Source organism: Oncorhynchus mykiss, chromosome 17 (assembly GCF_013265735.2).
Source record: "Oncorhynchus mykiss isolate Arlee chromosome 17, USDA_OmykA_1.1, whole genome shotgun sequence".
Taxonomy (NCBI): domain Eukaryota; kingdom Metazoa; phylum Chordata; class Actinopteri; order Salmoniformes; family Salmonidae; genus Oncorhynchus; species Oncorhynchus mykiss.
In genome coordinates this window covers 49920619-49937480 of record NC_048581.1, presented here as the reverse complement: position 1 = coordinate 49937480, position 16862 = coordinate 49920619, and the positions used below count along the sequence as shown (strand labels likewise).

General features: G+C 43.7%; 1 long non-coding RNA gene across 1 annotated transcript; it reads left to right on the top strand.

Annotated features, from left to right (window-relative positions):
• The first annotated feature begins 1151 nt into the window (after nt 1-1151).
• On the top strand, nt 1152-2230 carry LOC118940046. Its single transcript, XR_005036678.1, has 3 exons — nt 1152-1437; nt 1579-1635; nt 2168-2230. It is a non-coding gene; the product is annotated as an uncharacterized LOC118940046 (long non-coding RNA).
• The last annotated feature ends 14632 nt before the right edge of the window (nt 2231-16862 follow it).

The window sequence follows — 16862 nt, the reverse complement described above, 5'->3', positions numbered from 1 at the left end:
CTGTCAGACTCCTCCATCTGGTTCTGTGTCTCAGTGTTACTTCTACACAGAGGGGAGAGATCCTAAACCCTCACCCTGTACGCAATCACTCACAGGGACTGAGCTGCTCTCGTGAGCAGGTCAAAGTTCATCTGCTGAGATCAAACTGAGATGTTTTTACACAGTAGAAACTTACTATCCATTGATGCACAGTGGTTCTGTCTCTCTTACTATTCTTGGTAAGAAATGTTATATTCAGATTGTCTTGAATGATTCTGTTTAAGTCACAATCTCATCCAATGTCATTTCAAAATAGTTGTTGTGAAGACAATAAATATTTGAAATGTGAATGTTAAAAGTAGAGTTCTAAGATCCCACGGCAAACAACCACAGAGACGCAAAAGTACAATCAAAGGTTCTTTATAAACTCAGTAATACACAGCATCACTACGGTCCTATTAGAAATGTATAAATAGGCTGGGATTTAGGACTGTAGGCTAACTTGAAGCAACGGGCCAAACTAACACAGCAGTTGATTCCCGATCGGTGGCCAATGTTCATTCGGGTCCTTCCGAGCAGGGTTTGTTCATTCGTTTCTACCCGAGCAGGATTAGTTTGGCTCTACCCGAACAGAGTTCGGCTCTTCCTCCCGAGCAGGGAGAGGGAGATCTGTGGAATGACTGCACACCATACAAGCAAGCAAAATTGTCCGTGCGATTCAATTTGATTCAATTTGATTTCACATGTGAGAATGTTAAGGAATTAAGAGAAAGGCAATCGTTGTAAACACACAGCACACAGCACCACTGAAGGGGCGGCAGGGTAGCCTTGTGGTTAGAGTGTTGGACTAGTAACCGAAAGGTTGCAATTTCAAATCCCCCAGCTGACAAGGTACAAATCTGTCTGTCTGCCCACTGTTCCTAGGCCGTCATTGAAAATAAGAATTTGTTCTTAACTGACTTGCCTAGTTAAATAAAGATAAATTAAAATGGAACTCATAAATAGGAATGATATCAAATAAGACATGCTGATACATAATATAAAGAGAATGGCAGGCTCTAGGTTAGTAAGAGTCATGGTCACTTGTGACATATACATTATGTTCAAATACAGTGATGCAAAAAGGAGTCTGTCCTTTCCTAACAGATCCAAAACCAGACATTACAGTCAATTTAGATGAGGACTTCACCATCATCTGTTTGATTCATGGATCCTTAAGTCCTGACACCACCTGTAACCTGTATGTTGGAGAGGAGAGTCAGCCATCCTACACAGCAAAGATCATGAAGAGAAAAGCCACCTCAGCATCCGGACAGCAGTTCTGTCAATTCACTCCAAAACATAGTGATCTGATCAGTCGTCTCCTGTCAGTGAGGCGTAAGGAGGTGAGCTGTGGCTACAGATTGAGCTCAGGACCAAACTCTCTCTCTCCACGCAGTGATGGGCACAGCTTTACAGGTGAGTCATTATCTAAACAAATCTATCAGTGCTGCAGGTCTTCATGATCTGACTCAGTTTGATTTTAGCATCTTCTTAGTATGACTATATTAATTCTGACCAACAAACTAAATACCACATTTCAATCCCAAATGATTTTAGATCTGGTGGGAGTTCACATCAGTGATCCAACAACTATACAGACACCTTCTATAGCAGGTAGTCCACATATTTGTGCTTTTAAAGTGCCACTGCTGTTATTTTAAATCAAAGCAAGTTTCAGCAATAAGAACAGTTGTGTTAATGTGTAAATGAAGCTGTTCTGTTAGATAATGAAGCTGTTCTATAGATATGACACCAGCCTCAACACCAACGCCTGGGATCATTAGCACAAGTATTATAATGTCTGTGTTCATCTAGTCGAGTGTTTAGATCGTATCTATGCTCTGTTAGGCTTCTGCTGTTAAATAACATGGTGACCTTATTCTAGGAAGCTGTCAACAACAATCAACACCTTATCTGTACTGAAAGACTTGATCATCTTATGAACTGGTCTTATCATCTCTATAATGAGGAGAAATATAATCTACCAGGGCAGGACAGGCAATCTGTCCATAGTGATTTTATAGTCCTACTTTTCCCACTTTGAATAGACAAGTCATGAAGGTATTTCAAAAGGCCAAAAACACCATGATGATCATTAATACGATCATTCATAAAATTCTAATTTCACTAATATGTGTTTTCTCAGTGAGTTTGACTCCAGGTCCTAGATCTACTTTGCCTCCCAGCACGACAGTGAGTCCTACAGAAGGTGTGTTGGGCCTCTAAATGACCATCTCTGCAAATAGTAATTATACAGTCAAGAGTTTAGATTACGGGCCTGTAAAATTAAGTGACCCAAATGTGAATGTAAAACCTTATTCTTGTGTAATCATATTGCTTCCCACTAGTTTCAACTGTTACTTGTACCTTTACCCCAGACACAACAGTGACAACAACTACCAGTAAGTAGATCCACCAATTTTAACTTAGTTTGCAAATACAATATCTTTGTTCACATTCATTCACTAAAGCTCTGACCGGTTAACTAATAGATGTATTCATAGCTGCTTGTATTTTCAGTCCAGATTTTTAACCACTTTTAGTCCATCTGATTAGTAGGTAATGTGTAGTGTACTTCTCTCTTCATGCTTATTGAAAGACCTTAGATATTACATTCACTTTCATTTGTTCTTGTGTAATATGAGTAATACCTTCTCACCAGGTTTGACCTCCCCTTTGACTCCTAGCAGGGCAGTGAATCCTTCATCAGTTCTCCTAATCATCTTTATCTAGTTAGCAAATATAAGTAAAACAAATAGAGTAGCTTTATCTTCTCCATGTTTTGTTTTTTTCCACATCACAAATTTGCCTCATTACAAAAAGAGGTTGATATTTGATTGATTAAAATGTATGTATTTTTGTATAATCAGATCAATGATTTGCTTTGCATCAGGGTCGACTGTTTGCTGTACTTTGACCACTGACACCCCAGCAAGTCCAACTGAAAGTAAGTTTAGCCAATAGGTTTAATTGAATTGGCTAAATATTTGTGTCTAATAAAGCATAGACCAATTTTGCAAATATAGCCAAATGTAAATTCTGTCAAGGCTTTAGAATTAATCAAACAATTTGTCTCTTCTTAGAAATATTTACATAACTCTGTTATTAAGTTGTCCTTCTCTCTTGCATGTGACCAGGAGGTCAAAGCTCCACAGAAAGTGAAGTGGAATCAAACAGTCAAGAAAGCATTCTGGGTAAGAATCCTTTTCTAGCTGTCTTTTCTCACACATGAAAACAGAGCTGTGCACATTTTCTTAGAATCCATCAAAGCCCAAGGTCAGTATCATTATTATGAGTTTTTAGTTACCCAGTAAAAATATAATAATAATCATGGTATGAGATGTTTTTTCACAGTAGAGACTCACTATCCATCGATGCACAGTCATCCTGCGCCTATCACTATTCTTGGTAAAATAGTATTATTATTATGAATACACTGATCTGATTGGCTCACTGTAATCAGATTGGAATATGTAATGTCATGCTAACATATACAGACTATTTAGTTCTTACTCTTTTTGTTATCTGGTACAGAAAGAGGTGTGTATTTTCATTAACATACAGTATGGACAGTTATTGATGTGTTCTCCTCACAGGTAAACTGCAGAAACCAGACATTAGTGTCAATGACGAATCTTCTCATGACATCACTATTGCCTGTGTACTTCCTGAGTCTGCCAGTGATGGTCATAGCTGTAACCTGTACACTGGAGACCAGCCTCAGGCCTACAAAGAGGCTTGGGTAAATATAAATATATAACATATTCACACAATGCAAAAAACAGGTAAATAGGAAATTAAGATAAATGAATTGAAATTAAGTCATTAGATCCAAAGTGGTATTGATAAGACATTTTTCTTGGTGAAATTCATCTTGTGTTTAAATATGCTTATAATATAAGCCCCCCCCCTCCAAAAAAAAAAACTGGGGGAAAAGTCTAATGTTAATTTAACAATTTTTGCGCCAAAAGTTATCAACCCCAAAAGCCCAATCTTATAGCAAAAGTATTGATATTGATATTGCCCACATACTTTGTTACAAGCTACAAAATATAACATTTTGGTTTTAAAAATGTTTACATTGTTGGCAAAACCGAAAAATATAGATTACCTAAATGCTATTCAAATCTCCAAATGTCTCCATGTTTACTTGTTATTTTCCAAGTTCCCAGTTTAATTTATACTTACTCAGCACATCAGTCGCTCCTACAATGTGTAGTGTTGTAGACACATTCTAGCCTTTAAGTCCAATGACTGCGGAGTGGTTAAGATGTAAATGGTGTGAGAACACAACTTCATTACATTGTTTTCCAGTTACCATGAGCTTACATTCTGTTTCGATGCACACTTGAGCCCAGCGGTCAGGGATTATGGTGATGACTTTGTTTGTTGAAAAGGGGTGGCTCCCCCCTCACCTCATATACACTGTACACACTGTACATAGATCTTTCTATTGTGTTATTGACTGTACGTTTGTTTATGTGTAACTGTGTTTTTGTTTTTGTTGCACTGCTTTGCTTTATCTTGGCCAGGTCGCAGTTGTAAATGAGAACTTGTTCTCAACTGGCCTACCTGGTTAAATAAAGGTAAAATAAAATAAAATACAAAATAAATCCCTCTTCAATGAGACCTTTAAGTTACAGTAAATACAAATCCTATGTTTTTTGCTCAACCATTCCCTCATCTTTTTTAGTATTTTACATGATTTGATTTTGATGTTGATTATTCAAGATAATGCAAAAAATATGTACTGTTGTAAACGTCACATTTTCTGGCCAGTGGTAAAGATCAAGGTGCTATTTTTCTTTCAGTCCATATACAGTGTATTTGGAAAGTTCAGACCCCTTGACTTTTTCCACATTTTGTTACGTTATAGCCTTATTCTAAAATTGATTAATTAGTCCCCCCCGCCCAATTAATCTACACATAATGACAAAGCAAAAACAGATTTTTAGACAAAGGCTTTTAGACAAACTGAACATTAGATTTAAAAAAGTATTCAGACCCATTACTCAGTACTTTTCTGAAGCACCTTGGGCAGCAATTACAGCCTCAAGTCTTCTTGGGTATGATGCTACAAGCTTGGCACACCTGTATTTGGGGAGTTTCTCCCATTCTTTCCAGAACGTCTCAAGCTCTGTTAGGCTGGATGGGGAGCGTCGCTGCACAGCTATTATCAGATCTCTCCAGGGATGTTTGATCAGGTTCAAGTCCGGGTTCTGGCTGGGCCGCTCAAGGACATTCAGAGACTTGTCCCAAAGCCACACCTGCCCTGTCTTGGCTGTGTGCTTAAGGTCCTTATCCTCGTGGAAGGTAAACCTTCGACCCAGTCTGAGGTCCTGAGTACTCTGGAGGAGGTTTTCGTCAATAATCTCTCTGTACTTTGCTCTGTTCATCTTTTCCTCGATCCTGACAAGTGTCCCAGTCCCTGCTGCTGAAAAACATCCCTACGGCATGATGTTGCCACCACCATGCTTCACCATAGGTATTGTGCAAGGTTTCCTCCAGACATGATGCTTGGCATTCATGCCAAAGACTTCAATCTTGGTTTCATCAGACCAGAGAATCTTGTTTCTCATGGTCTGAGAGTCCTTAAGGTGCTGTTTGGCAAACTCTAAGCTGGCTGTCATGTGCCGTTTGCTGAGCAGTGGCTTCTGTCTGGCTACTCTACCATAAAGGCCTGATTGGTGGAGTGCTGCAAAGATGGTTTTCTGTTTGGATGGTTCTCCCATCTCCACAGAGGAACTCTGGGGCTCTGTCAGAGTGACCATCAGGTTCTTGGTCACCTCTCGGACCAAGGCCCTTTTCCCCTGATTTTCCCAGAGACAGATAATGCTTAGTCCTGGACTAAAAATATTATTCAAAGGACAATTTATAGATGATCTGTACTGTGGTTTCACACAGTCTACAGATCACATACCAACCAGTAAGTGTATGTTGTCACGTATCCACACCTGCAAACAGGTGCACGAGTGCACACATGCACACGCACCCACACACACACACAACACAGTACGGTGAAAAGTTAGACAAGACTCTTGCCGCATCCTGTCCTTCTGAAACTTCAGCCTATCATATTTCAGAGACTAGTTGTGTTGAGGAGATTGACAGAGGTACTGTTGAACCAAACCTCAGATACATCTAACTGAAACTATTCAACCACTTTACCTGACAATTGTAGCAAGATTTAAAAAAAACTAAACTAAATTCACCCTCCAAAATCACCATTATGAGAAATGTATTCATGCTTCTGAACATTACAACAAGCACCACTTGTCATGTTATATTTCCATGGAAATGTTCAGTGTTGTAGTTTACTGCTTATGTATCTGCACCTCTACCTTATTAAGCTAATAACTACAGTAGATAGGAAAAATATTGCCTCTAATGCACAATATGGAGAGTCATATGGAGACACAGCAAGACTGTTTTTTGTTTCTTACTTTTGGATGTTGGCAATATATACTGCTGTTGTACATGAAACCTGCTTTTTATTGTGCAGTGTAGTTAAAAAGAAAGCCTGAATAAAATATAGTTATTTCCTCTGACAGATAAGCAAATGGTTTTGGCTCATGTTAGGAGCAGGAGACATTTACCTCTAATCATACCAGTTGATGGACTTTCTTTGTGGTTTCCTGTGAGTAGGCTCCTCGTCTTCCTCTCTATTAATAGAATTATCTCAGTCACAGACACAGTACTTATTATGTAGTTTGTGATAGTCTGTTTCTCTGAAACATTGCGTTATTCACCCCTGATCTGGCTCGTTATCTGTTTTTGATCATCCTCCTTTGCTGTGAGTTATTCCTCTGATCCAACTCTTGCACTAGTATATATACACTGTGTACAGCTATATCGTTGGTATTGAGTCCAATGAATTCTGGGGAGATCATTTGAGATGTGGTGATCTGTTGCCTTACTATTGGATAATATTATATTAATGTTGACCCTGACCTCTGACATGACCTTTGACCCTTAAACAGCAGTTACTGCCTTCTTCCTTGGCATGATATGTTGCAATGGCAGGGTAATACCAAAGCAAAGAGCAGTGTCTGCCATTTTCATTTGTTAGTTTACTATTCTTCTCATGTATATTATTAATTAAAGAGCAGTGTAATTCCTGACAGTGAAGCAGAGTTCAAACTGCATTCTTCGTGTGTCTTCCACTAAGATACCAGTTGCATTTACATGGAGATGTAGGTTCTGCGTCAGTCACAATACATACTGTGTTTTACAACTAGCCCATGTCTTGTTATAAGAATACATGTGAAATGCAGCACTGCAATTGTTTGAATTACATTAAATGATTACCTATCTTGTAATATATAATGATGCATTGGAACATGGTAGAAGAATGCCATAGGGTAATACTAATTATAACAAATTACCATGAGATTGCAAAGTAAATGATTTGTATACACTACCGGTGTAGTGTAACAACTACTCATTTAAGGATTTTTCTTTATTTTTACTATTTTACCTAATAGTGAAGACATCAAAACTATGAAATAACACATATGGAATCATGTAGTAACCAAGAAAGTGTTAAACAAATCAAAATATATTTTATATTTGAGATTCTTCAAATAGCCACCCTTTGCCTTGATGACAGCTTTGCACACTCTTGGCATTCTTTCAACCAGCTTCACATGGAATGCTTTTCTAACAGTCTTGAAGGAGTTCCCACATATGCTGAGCACTTGTTGGCTGCTTTTCCTTCACTCTGTGGTCCGACTCATCATTGGTTAGAGCGTTGGGCCAGTAATTGAAAGGTTGCTAAATCAAATCCCCGAGATGACAAGGTAAAAATCTGTCGCTCTGCCCCTGAACAAGGCAGTTAACCCACTGTTGCTAGGCTGTCATTGTAAATAAGAAATTGTTATTAACTGACTTGCCTAGTTAAATAAAGGTCGAATAAAACATTAAAATAAATCATGTCAAAGTGGAATAATGTCAACAACTAAAAAAGTGTGAATGAGTATTCAACACCTTTGTTATGGAAATCCAAAATAAGTTCAGAAGTAAAATTTTGCTAAACAAGTCGCATAATACTTTGCATGGACTCACTCTGTGTGCAATAATAGTGTTTAACATGATTTTTTAATGACTATCGGATCTTTGTACCCCACACATGCAATTATCTGTAAAGTTGGTCAGTCGCGTTGTGAATTTCAAACACATATTCAAACAACAATACCAGGGAGGTTGTCTAATGCCTTACAAAGAAGGACACTTACTGGTAAAATTACACAATTACACTTTGGATGGGGTATCAATATAAACAGTCACAACAAATATACTGGAATCATTCCTAACTTAGTTGCTGGAGAGAAAGAAACCCGCTAAGAGATTTTTACCATGAGGCCAATGGTGACTTTAAAACAGAGTTTAATGACGCGCAGCCACACCTTCTCCATGCTGCTCTTCGTCGTTCTCCTCGCCTTCCTGTGGAGGAACTGGGAGGTCATCTCGCAGTAACTGGATCGCTTCCTGATGTCCCCGAGTTGACCTACAGGGGTGGGGCTCTCTCAATGAGTGACGAAGGGAGGCGACAGCGGGGCAGAGCTCCCTGAACAATGAGGGACAGAGGCGGGGCCTGGTGTGAGGGGCAGGGTACGACTGACTAACAAACCCGTACTCTGCCTCTGATGCATGTGGTGGAGCCAGGCCAACACAGGGCGGGCTTAGCGGAAAGGAGGAGGATGATGAGGAGCCAGTGAAATTGTTTACACGTGGAAGACATTTTCTTGCAAAAACATCCTGTGGAGGACTGCAATAGCATCGAATAGTCCCCGCGATATGCAACTGTTCAAGGAAGTCAGGAACCAACACACAGTCAGTCAGGAAAGCAAAGGCTAGCTTTTTCAAACAGAATTTTGCATCCTGTAGCTCTAACTCCCAAAAGTTTTGAGACACTGTGAAGTCCATGGAGAACAAGAGCACCTCCTCCCAGCTGTCCACTGCACTGAGGCTAGGCGAAAAGGTCACCACTGATACAGTGCCTTGCGAAAGTATTCGGCCCCCTTGAACTTTGCGACCTTTTGCCACATTTCAGGCTTCAAACATAAAGATATAAAACTGTATTTTTTTGTGAAGAATCAACAACAAGTGGGACACAATCATGAAGTGGAACGACATTTATTGGATATTTCAAACTTTTTTAACAAATCAAAAACTGAAAAATTGGGCGTGCAAAATTATTCAGCCCCCTTAAGTTAATACTTTGTAGCGCCACCTTTTGCTGCGATTACAGCTGTAAGTCGCTTGGAGTATGTCTCTATCAGTTTTGCACACCGAGAGACTGACATTTTTTCCCATTCCTCCTTGCAAAACAGCTCGAGCTCAGTGAGGTTGGATGGAGAGCATTTGTGAACAGCAGTTTTCAGTTCTTTCCACAGATTCTCGATTGGATTCAGGTCTGGACTTTGACTTGGCCATTCTAACACCTGGATATGTTTATTTTTGAACCATTCCATTGTAGATTTTGCTTTATGTTTTGGATCATTGTCTTTTGGAAGACAAATCTTCGTCCCAGTCTCAGGTCTTTTGCAGACTCCATCAGGTTTTCTTCCAGAATGGTCCTGTATTTGGCTCCATCCATCTTCCCATCAATTTTAACCATCTTCCCTGTCCCTGCTGAAGAAAAGCAGGCCCAAACCATGATGCTGCCACCACTATGTTTGACAGTGGGGATGGTGTGTTCAGCTGTGTTGCTTTTACGCCAAACATAACGTTTTGCATTGTTGCCAAAAAGTTACATTTTGGTTTCATCTGACCAGAGCACCTTCTTCCACATGTTTGGTGTGTCTCCCAGGTGGCTTGTGTCAAACTTTAAACAACACTTTTTATGGATATCTTTAAGAAATGGCTTTCTTCTTGCCACTCTTCCATAAAGGCCAGATTTGTGCAATATATGACTGATTGTTGTCCTATGGACAGAGTCTCCCACCTCAGCTGTAGATCTCTGCAGTTCATCCAGAGTGATCATGGGCCTCTTGGCTGCCTCTCTGATCAGTCTTCTCCTTGTATGAGCTGAAAGTTTAGAGGGACGGCCAGGTCTTGGTAGATTTGCAGTGGTCTGATACTCCTTCCATTTCAATATTATCGCTTGCACAGTGCTCCTTGGGATGTTTAAAGCTTGGGAAATATTTTTGTATCCAAATCCGGCTTTAAACTTCTTCACAACAGTATCTCGGACCTGCCTGGTGTGTTCCTTGTTCTTCATGATGCTCTCTGCGCTTTTAACGGACCTCTGAGACTATCACAGTGCAGGTGCATTTATACGGAGACTTGATTACACACAGGTGGATTTGTATTTATCATCATTAGTCATTTAGGTCAACATTGGATCATTCAGAGATCCTCACTGAACTTCTGGAGAGAGTTTGCTGCACTGAAAGTAAAGGGGCTGAATAATTTTGCACGCCCAATTTTTCAGTTTTTGATTTGTTAAAAAAGTTTGAAATATCCAATAAATGTCGTTCCACTTCATGATTGTGTCCCACTTGTTGTTGATTCTTCACAAAAAAATACAGTTTTATATCTTTATGTTTGAAGCCTGAAATGTGGCAAAAGGTCACAAAGTTCAAGGGGGCCGAATACTTTCGCAAGGCACTGTATCTTGGCCAGGTCGCAGTTGTAAATGAGAACTTGTTCTCAACTATCTTACCTGGTTAAATAAAGGTGAAAGTAAAAAATAAAAGATAGACCCCATATATGACTGCTTCAATGGCATTGCCTATGCTCTCTTCCTGTGTATCCTTTTTCAAATCCAGGCCTTGAGGTCCACAGCATTAATGATTTATTCTTCTCCTTAGGGGTGGTTGAGTAAAACCTGGTTAAACTTCCAGGGAATAAAGAACAAGGAGCACCAGCGGACAGCAATGCTCTGGGTTGGGTACCTTTTGAATACCAAACTGAAGACCCAATTAGTTATTGCACCCCCTTGTGGACAAACTGAAGTGGTACGACATGTTGCATTGCACCATTGTGGGCACTGACCCATAACAGAAAAGTTTTGAATAACTTCCCTTAGCTTCATAGTTATGGGAAATGTTTGTTTTGAGATGGTTAGTTCTAACTGTATAGAAAGACTGCTACCACAAACCAGCAGCATCAAAAATTCCATGGTGGAGAGAACAGTGAAAGACCAGTATCAGGGTCGTCCCTCAGGAGACTGGTACCACGATATCATGTCCAGTGTGTTCCAGGCTCAGATGGATCTCAACCATCTGCACACTCACTGTATCAGATTTCCCCAACGAATCGTGCCATGGTCATCAACCTATGATGGATGATGTCATGTATTGTCATGTTGTGTCTTGTTTCTGTCCTTTCCCTTCACCCTGTCTCCCTCTGCTGGTCGTTATTAGGTTACCTTTTCTCCCCCTCTTTCCCCCAGCTGTTCCTTGTCTCCTCCTAACTACCTCGTCACCCCTTTTCCCACCTGTTCCCTTTTTCCCTCTGATTAGTCCTCTATATCTCTCTCTGTTTTTGTTTCTGTCTTTGTCGGATTCTTGTTTGTGTTATTCATGCCTGAACCAGACTATCGTCATGTTTGCTGCAACCTTGTCCTGTCCTGTCGGAATCTGCCGGTCCATCTGAGCCTACCTATGTTTTGTCATTAAAGAAGCTCTGTTTACGTTAATTCGCTTTTGGGTCCTCATTCACGCACCGTAACAGAAGAATCCGACCAAGAATGGACCCAGCGACTTCGGATCCTCTCCACTCAGCCGTCGAGATCCAGGGAGCGATGCTAGGCAGACACGAGCAGGAATTGTCTGCTGCTCGACATGCCGTTGAGACCCTGGCCACCCAAGTCTCCAACCTCACAGAACAGGTTCACCATCTCTGCCTCGATCCACCGGCCACTTCCAGGGCTTTCGAATCTCCGGAGCCCAGAATCAATAACCCGCCGTGTTACTCTGGGGAGCCCACTGAATGCCGCTCGTTCCTCACCCAGTGTGATATTGTGTTTTCTCTCCAGCCCAACACTTACTCCAGGAGCACTGCTCGTGTCGCCTACGTCATATCTCTCCTTACTGGACGGGCTCGTGAGTGGGGCACGGCAATCTGGGAGGCAAGGGCTGAGTGTACTAACCAGTATCAGGACTTTAAGGAGGAGATGATACGGGTTTTTGATCGATCTGTTTTTGGGGAGGAGGCTTCCAGGGTCCTGTCTTCCCTATGTCAAGGTAATCGATCCATAACGGACTACTCTATTGAGTTTCGCACTCTTGCTGCCTCCAGTGGCTGGAACGAGCCGGCTTTGCTCGCTCGTTTTCTGGAGGGTCTCCGCGCAGAGGTAAAGGATGAGATTCTCTCCCGGGAGGTTCCTTCCAGCGTGGATTCCTTGATTGAACTCGCTATTCGCATTGAGCGACGGGTTGATCTTCGTCACCGAGCTCGTGGAAAGGAGCTCGCGTTCTCCGTTGCCCCCCTCTCCGCATCACTACCATCTTCCTCTGCCGGCTCGGGTGCTGAGCCTATGCAGCTGGGAGGTATCCGCATCTCGACTAAGGAGAGGGAACGGAGAATCACCAACCGCCTCTGTCTCTATTGCGGTTCTGCTGGTGATTTTGTCACTTCATGTCCAGTAAAAGCCAGAGCTCATCAGTAAGCGGAGGGCTACTGGTGAGCGCTACTACTCCTGTCTCTCCTTCAAGATCCTGCACTACCTTGTCGGTCCATCTACGCTGGACCGGTTCGTCAGCTTCCTGCAGTGCCTTAATAGACTCTGGGGCGGAGGGCTGTTTTATGGACGAGACCTGGGCTCGGGAACATGACATTCCTCTCAGACAGTTAAGGGAGTCCACGGCCTTGTTTGCCCTGGATGGTAGTCCTCTCCCCAGGATTCAGCGTGAGACGCTACCTTTAACCCTCACTGTTTCTGGTAATCATAGCGAAACCATTTCTTTTTTAATTTTTCGTTCACCTTTTACACCTGTTGTTTTGGGCCATCCCTGGCTAGTTTGTCATAATCCTTCCATTAATTGGTCTAGTAATTCTATCCTCTCCTGGAACGTCTCTTGTCATGTGAAATGTTTAATGTCTGCTATCCCTCCTGTTTCCTCTGTCTCTTCTTCACAGGAGGAGCCTGGTGATTTGACAGGGGTGCCGGAGGAATATCACGATCTGCGCACGGTGTTCAGTCGGTCCAGGGCCACCTCTCTTCCTCCACACCGGTCGTATGATTGTAGTATTGATCTCCTTCCGGGAACCACTCCCCCCCGGGGTAGACTATACTCTCTGTCGGCTCCCGAACGTAAGGCTCTCGAAGATTATTTGTCTGTAGCTCTTGCCGCCGGTACCATAGTCCCCTCCTCCTCTCCCGCCGGAGCGGGGTTTTTTTTTGTTAAGAAGAAGGACGGGTCCCTGCGCCCCTGCATAGATTATCGAGGGCTGAATGACATAACAGTGAAGAATCGTTATCCGCTTCCTCTTATGTCTTCAGCCTTCGAGATCCTGCAGGGAGCCAGGTTTTTCACTAAGTTGGACCTTCGTAACGCTTACCATCTCGTGCGCATCAGGGAGGGGGACGAGTGGAAGACGGCGTTTAACACTCCGTTAGGGCACTTTGAATACCGGGTTCTTCCTTTCGGCCTCGCTAACGCTCCAGCTGTCTTTCAGGCATTAGTCAATGATGTCCTGAGAGACATGCTGAACATCTTTGTTTTCGTTTACCTTGACGATATCCTGATTTTTTCACCGTCACTCCAGATTCATGTTCAGCACGTTCGACGTGTCCTCCAGCGCCTTTTAGAGAATTGTCTTTTTGTGAAGGCTGAGAAGTGCTCTTTTCATGCCTCCTCCGTCACATTTCTCGGTTCTGTTATTTCCGCTGAAGGCATTAAGATGGATCCCGCTAAGGTCCAAGCTGTCATTGATTGGCCCGTCCCTAAGTCACGCGTCGAGCTGCAGCGCTTTCTCGGCTTCGCGAACTTCTATCGTCGTTTCATCCGTAATTTCGGTCAGGTGGCAGCTCCTCTCACAGCCCTTACTTCTGTCAAGACGTGCTTTAAGTGGTCCGTTTCCGCCCAGGGAGCTTTTGATCTCCTCAAGAATCGTTTTACATCCGCACCTATCCTTGTTACACCTGACGTCACTAGACAGTTCGTTGTCGAGGTTGACGCGTCAGAGGTGGGCGTGGGAGCCATTCTTTCTCAGCGCTCCCTCTCTGACGACAAGGTCCACCCTTGCGCGTATTTTTCTCATCGCCTGTCGCCGTCGGAACGTAACTATGATGTGGGAAACCGCGAACTGCTCGCCATCCGCTTAGCCCTAGGCGAATGGCGACAGTGGTTGGAGGGGGCGACCGTTCCTTTTGTCGTTTGGACTGACCATAGGAACCTTGAGTACATCCGTTCTGCCAAACGACTTAATGCGCGTCAGGCGCGCTGGGCGCTGTTTTTCGCTCGTTTCGAGTTCGTGATTTCTTATCGTCCGGGCTCTAAGAACACCAAGCCTGATGCTTTATCTCGTCTCTTCAGTTCTTCAGTAGCCTCCACTGACCCCGAGGGGATTCTCCCTGAGGGGCGTGTTGTCGGGTTGACTGTCTGGGGAATTGAGAGGCAGGTAAAGCAAGCACTCACTCAAACTCCGTCGCCGCGCGCTTGTCCTAGGAACCTTCTTTTCGTTCCCGTTCCTACTCGTCTGGCCGTTCTTCAGTGGGCTCACTCTGCCAAGTTAGCCGGCCATCCTGGCGTTCGGGGTACGCTTGCTTCCATTCGCCAGCGTTTTTGGTGGCCCACCCGGGAGCATGACACGCGTCGCTTCGTGGCTGCTTGTTCGGTCTGCGCGCAGACTAAGTCCGGCAACTCCCCTCCTGCCGGCCGTCTCAGGCCGCTTCCCATTCCCTCTCGACCGTGGTCTCACATCGCCTTAGATTTTGTCACCGGACTGCCTTCGTCAGCGGGGAAGACTGTTATTCTTACGGTTGTCGACAGGTTCTCTAAGGCGGCTCATTTTATTCCCCTGCTAAGCTTCCTTCTGCTAAAGAGACGGCACAAATCATCATCGAGAATGTTTTCAGAATTCATGGCCTTCCGTCAGACGTCGTTTCGGACAGAGGTCCGCAATTCACGTCTCAATTTTGGAGGGAGTTTTGCCGTTTGATTGGGGCTTCCGTCAGTCTCTCTTCCGGCTTTCACCCCCAGTCTAACGGTCAAGCAGAACGGGCCAATCAGACTATTGGTCGCATCTTACGCAGTCTTTCTTTTCGCAACCCTGCGTCTTGGTCAGAACAGCTCCCCTGGGCAGAATACGCCCACAACTCGCTTCCTTCGTCTGCGACCGGGCTATCTCCTTTTCAGAGTAGCCTCGGGTACCAGCCTCCGCTGTTCTCATCTCAGTTCGCCGAGTCCAGCGTCCCCTCCGCTCAGGCTTTTGTCCAACGTTGCGAGCGCACCTGGAAGAGGGTCAGGTCTGCACTTTGCCGTTATAGGGCGCAGACTGTGAGGGCTGCTAATAAGCGTAGAACTAAGAGTCCTAGATATTGTCGCGGTCAGAGAGTTTGGCTCTCCACTCAGAACCTTCCCCTTAAGACCGCTTCTCGCAAGTTGACTCCGCGGTTCATTGGTCCGTTCCGTATTGCTCAGATCATTAATCTTGTCGCAGTTCGACTTCTTCTTCCGCGATATCTTCGTCGCGTCCACCCGGTCTTCCATGTCTCCTGTGTCAAGCCCGTTCTTCGCGCCCCCGCTCGTCTTCCCCCCCCCCCCCCCCCCATCCTTGTCGAGGGCGCACCCATCTACAGGGTCCGTAGGATTTTGGACATGCGTCCTCGGGGCCGTGGTCATCAGTACCTAGTAGATTGGGAGGGGTACGGTCCTGAGGAGAGGAGTTGGGTTCCCTCTCGTGACGTGCTGGACCGTGCGCTGATCGATGATTTCCTCCGTTGCCGCCAGGTTTCCTCCTCGAGTGCGCCAGGAGGCGCTCGGTGAGTGGGGGGGTACTGTCATGTATTGTCATGTTGTGTCTTGTTTCTGTCCATTCCCTTCACCCTGTCTCCCTCTGCTGGTCGTTATTAGGTTACCTTTTCTCCCCCTCTTTCCCCCAGCTGTTCCTTGTCTCCTCCTAACTACCTCGTCACCCCTTTTCCCACCTGTTCCCTTTTTCCCTCTGATTAGTCCTCTATATCTCTCTCTGTTTTTGTTTCTGTCTTTGTCGGATTCTTGTTTGTGTTATTCATGCCTGAACCAGACTATCGTCATGTTTGCTGCAACCTTGTCCTGTCCTGTCGGAATCTGCCGGTCCATCTGAGCCTACCTATGTTTTGTCATTAAAGAAGCTCTGTTTACGTTAATTCGCTTTTGGGTCCTCATTCACGCACCGTAACAGATGAACAACAAAGTCCTGACTGTGTAGAAAACAACCATCAACCATCAATATTTTCAAGGAACCGGGAAGTCACTGTACTAGTGAAACAATTAATCTGGCAGAAGAGGGTACTGATTAAGCAGGTGCAAGAAACAAGAACTTAACATACTGTGTGTGTGTGTATATATATATATATATATATATATATATATATATATTATTAAGTATAGGTCATATTTCATAGAAATCTGGAAACACTGGGCATTTACTTTAATAAGATTTAGACATGCATGGGTCACTTACCCGAAACCTCCCCTGTGCGCCGTTTGCTATCGAGTTGATGTCCTCACCAATACACTGCCCTTGATTCCTATGTTCAGGGTCTTGCGTGTCATGTTCTTCAACCTCATCAGGTCCACAGATGGATATTTCTCTGTTATGTAGCCGCGAATGGCCTGCGATGAGACGATTCAAGAGTCCATCTCCTTCAGCGCTTCATTAACCAACACCAACGTGGGTGGATGAAG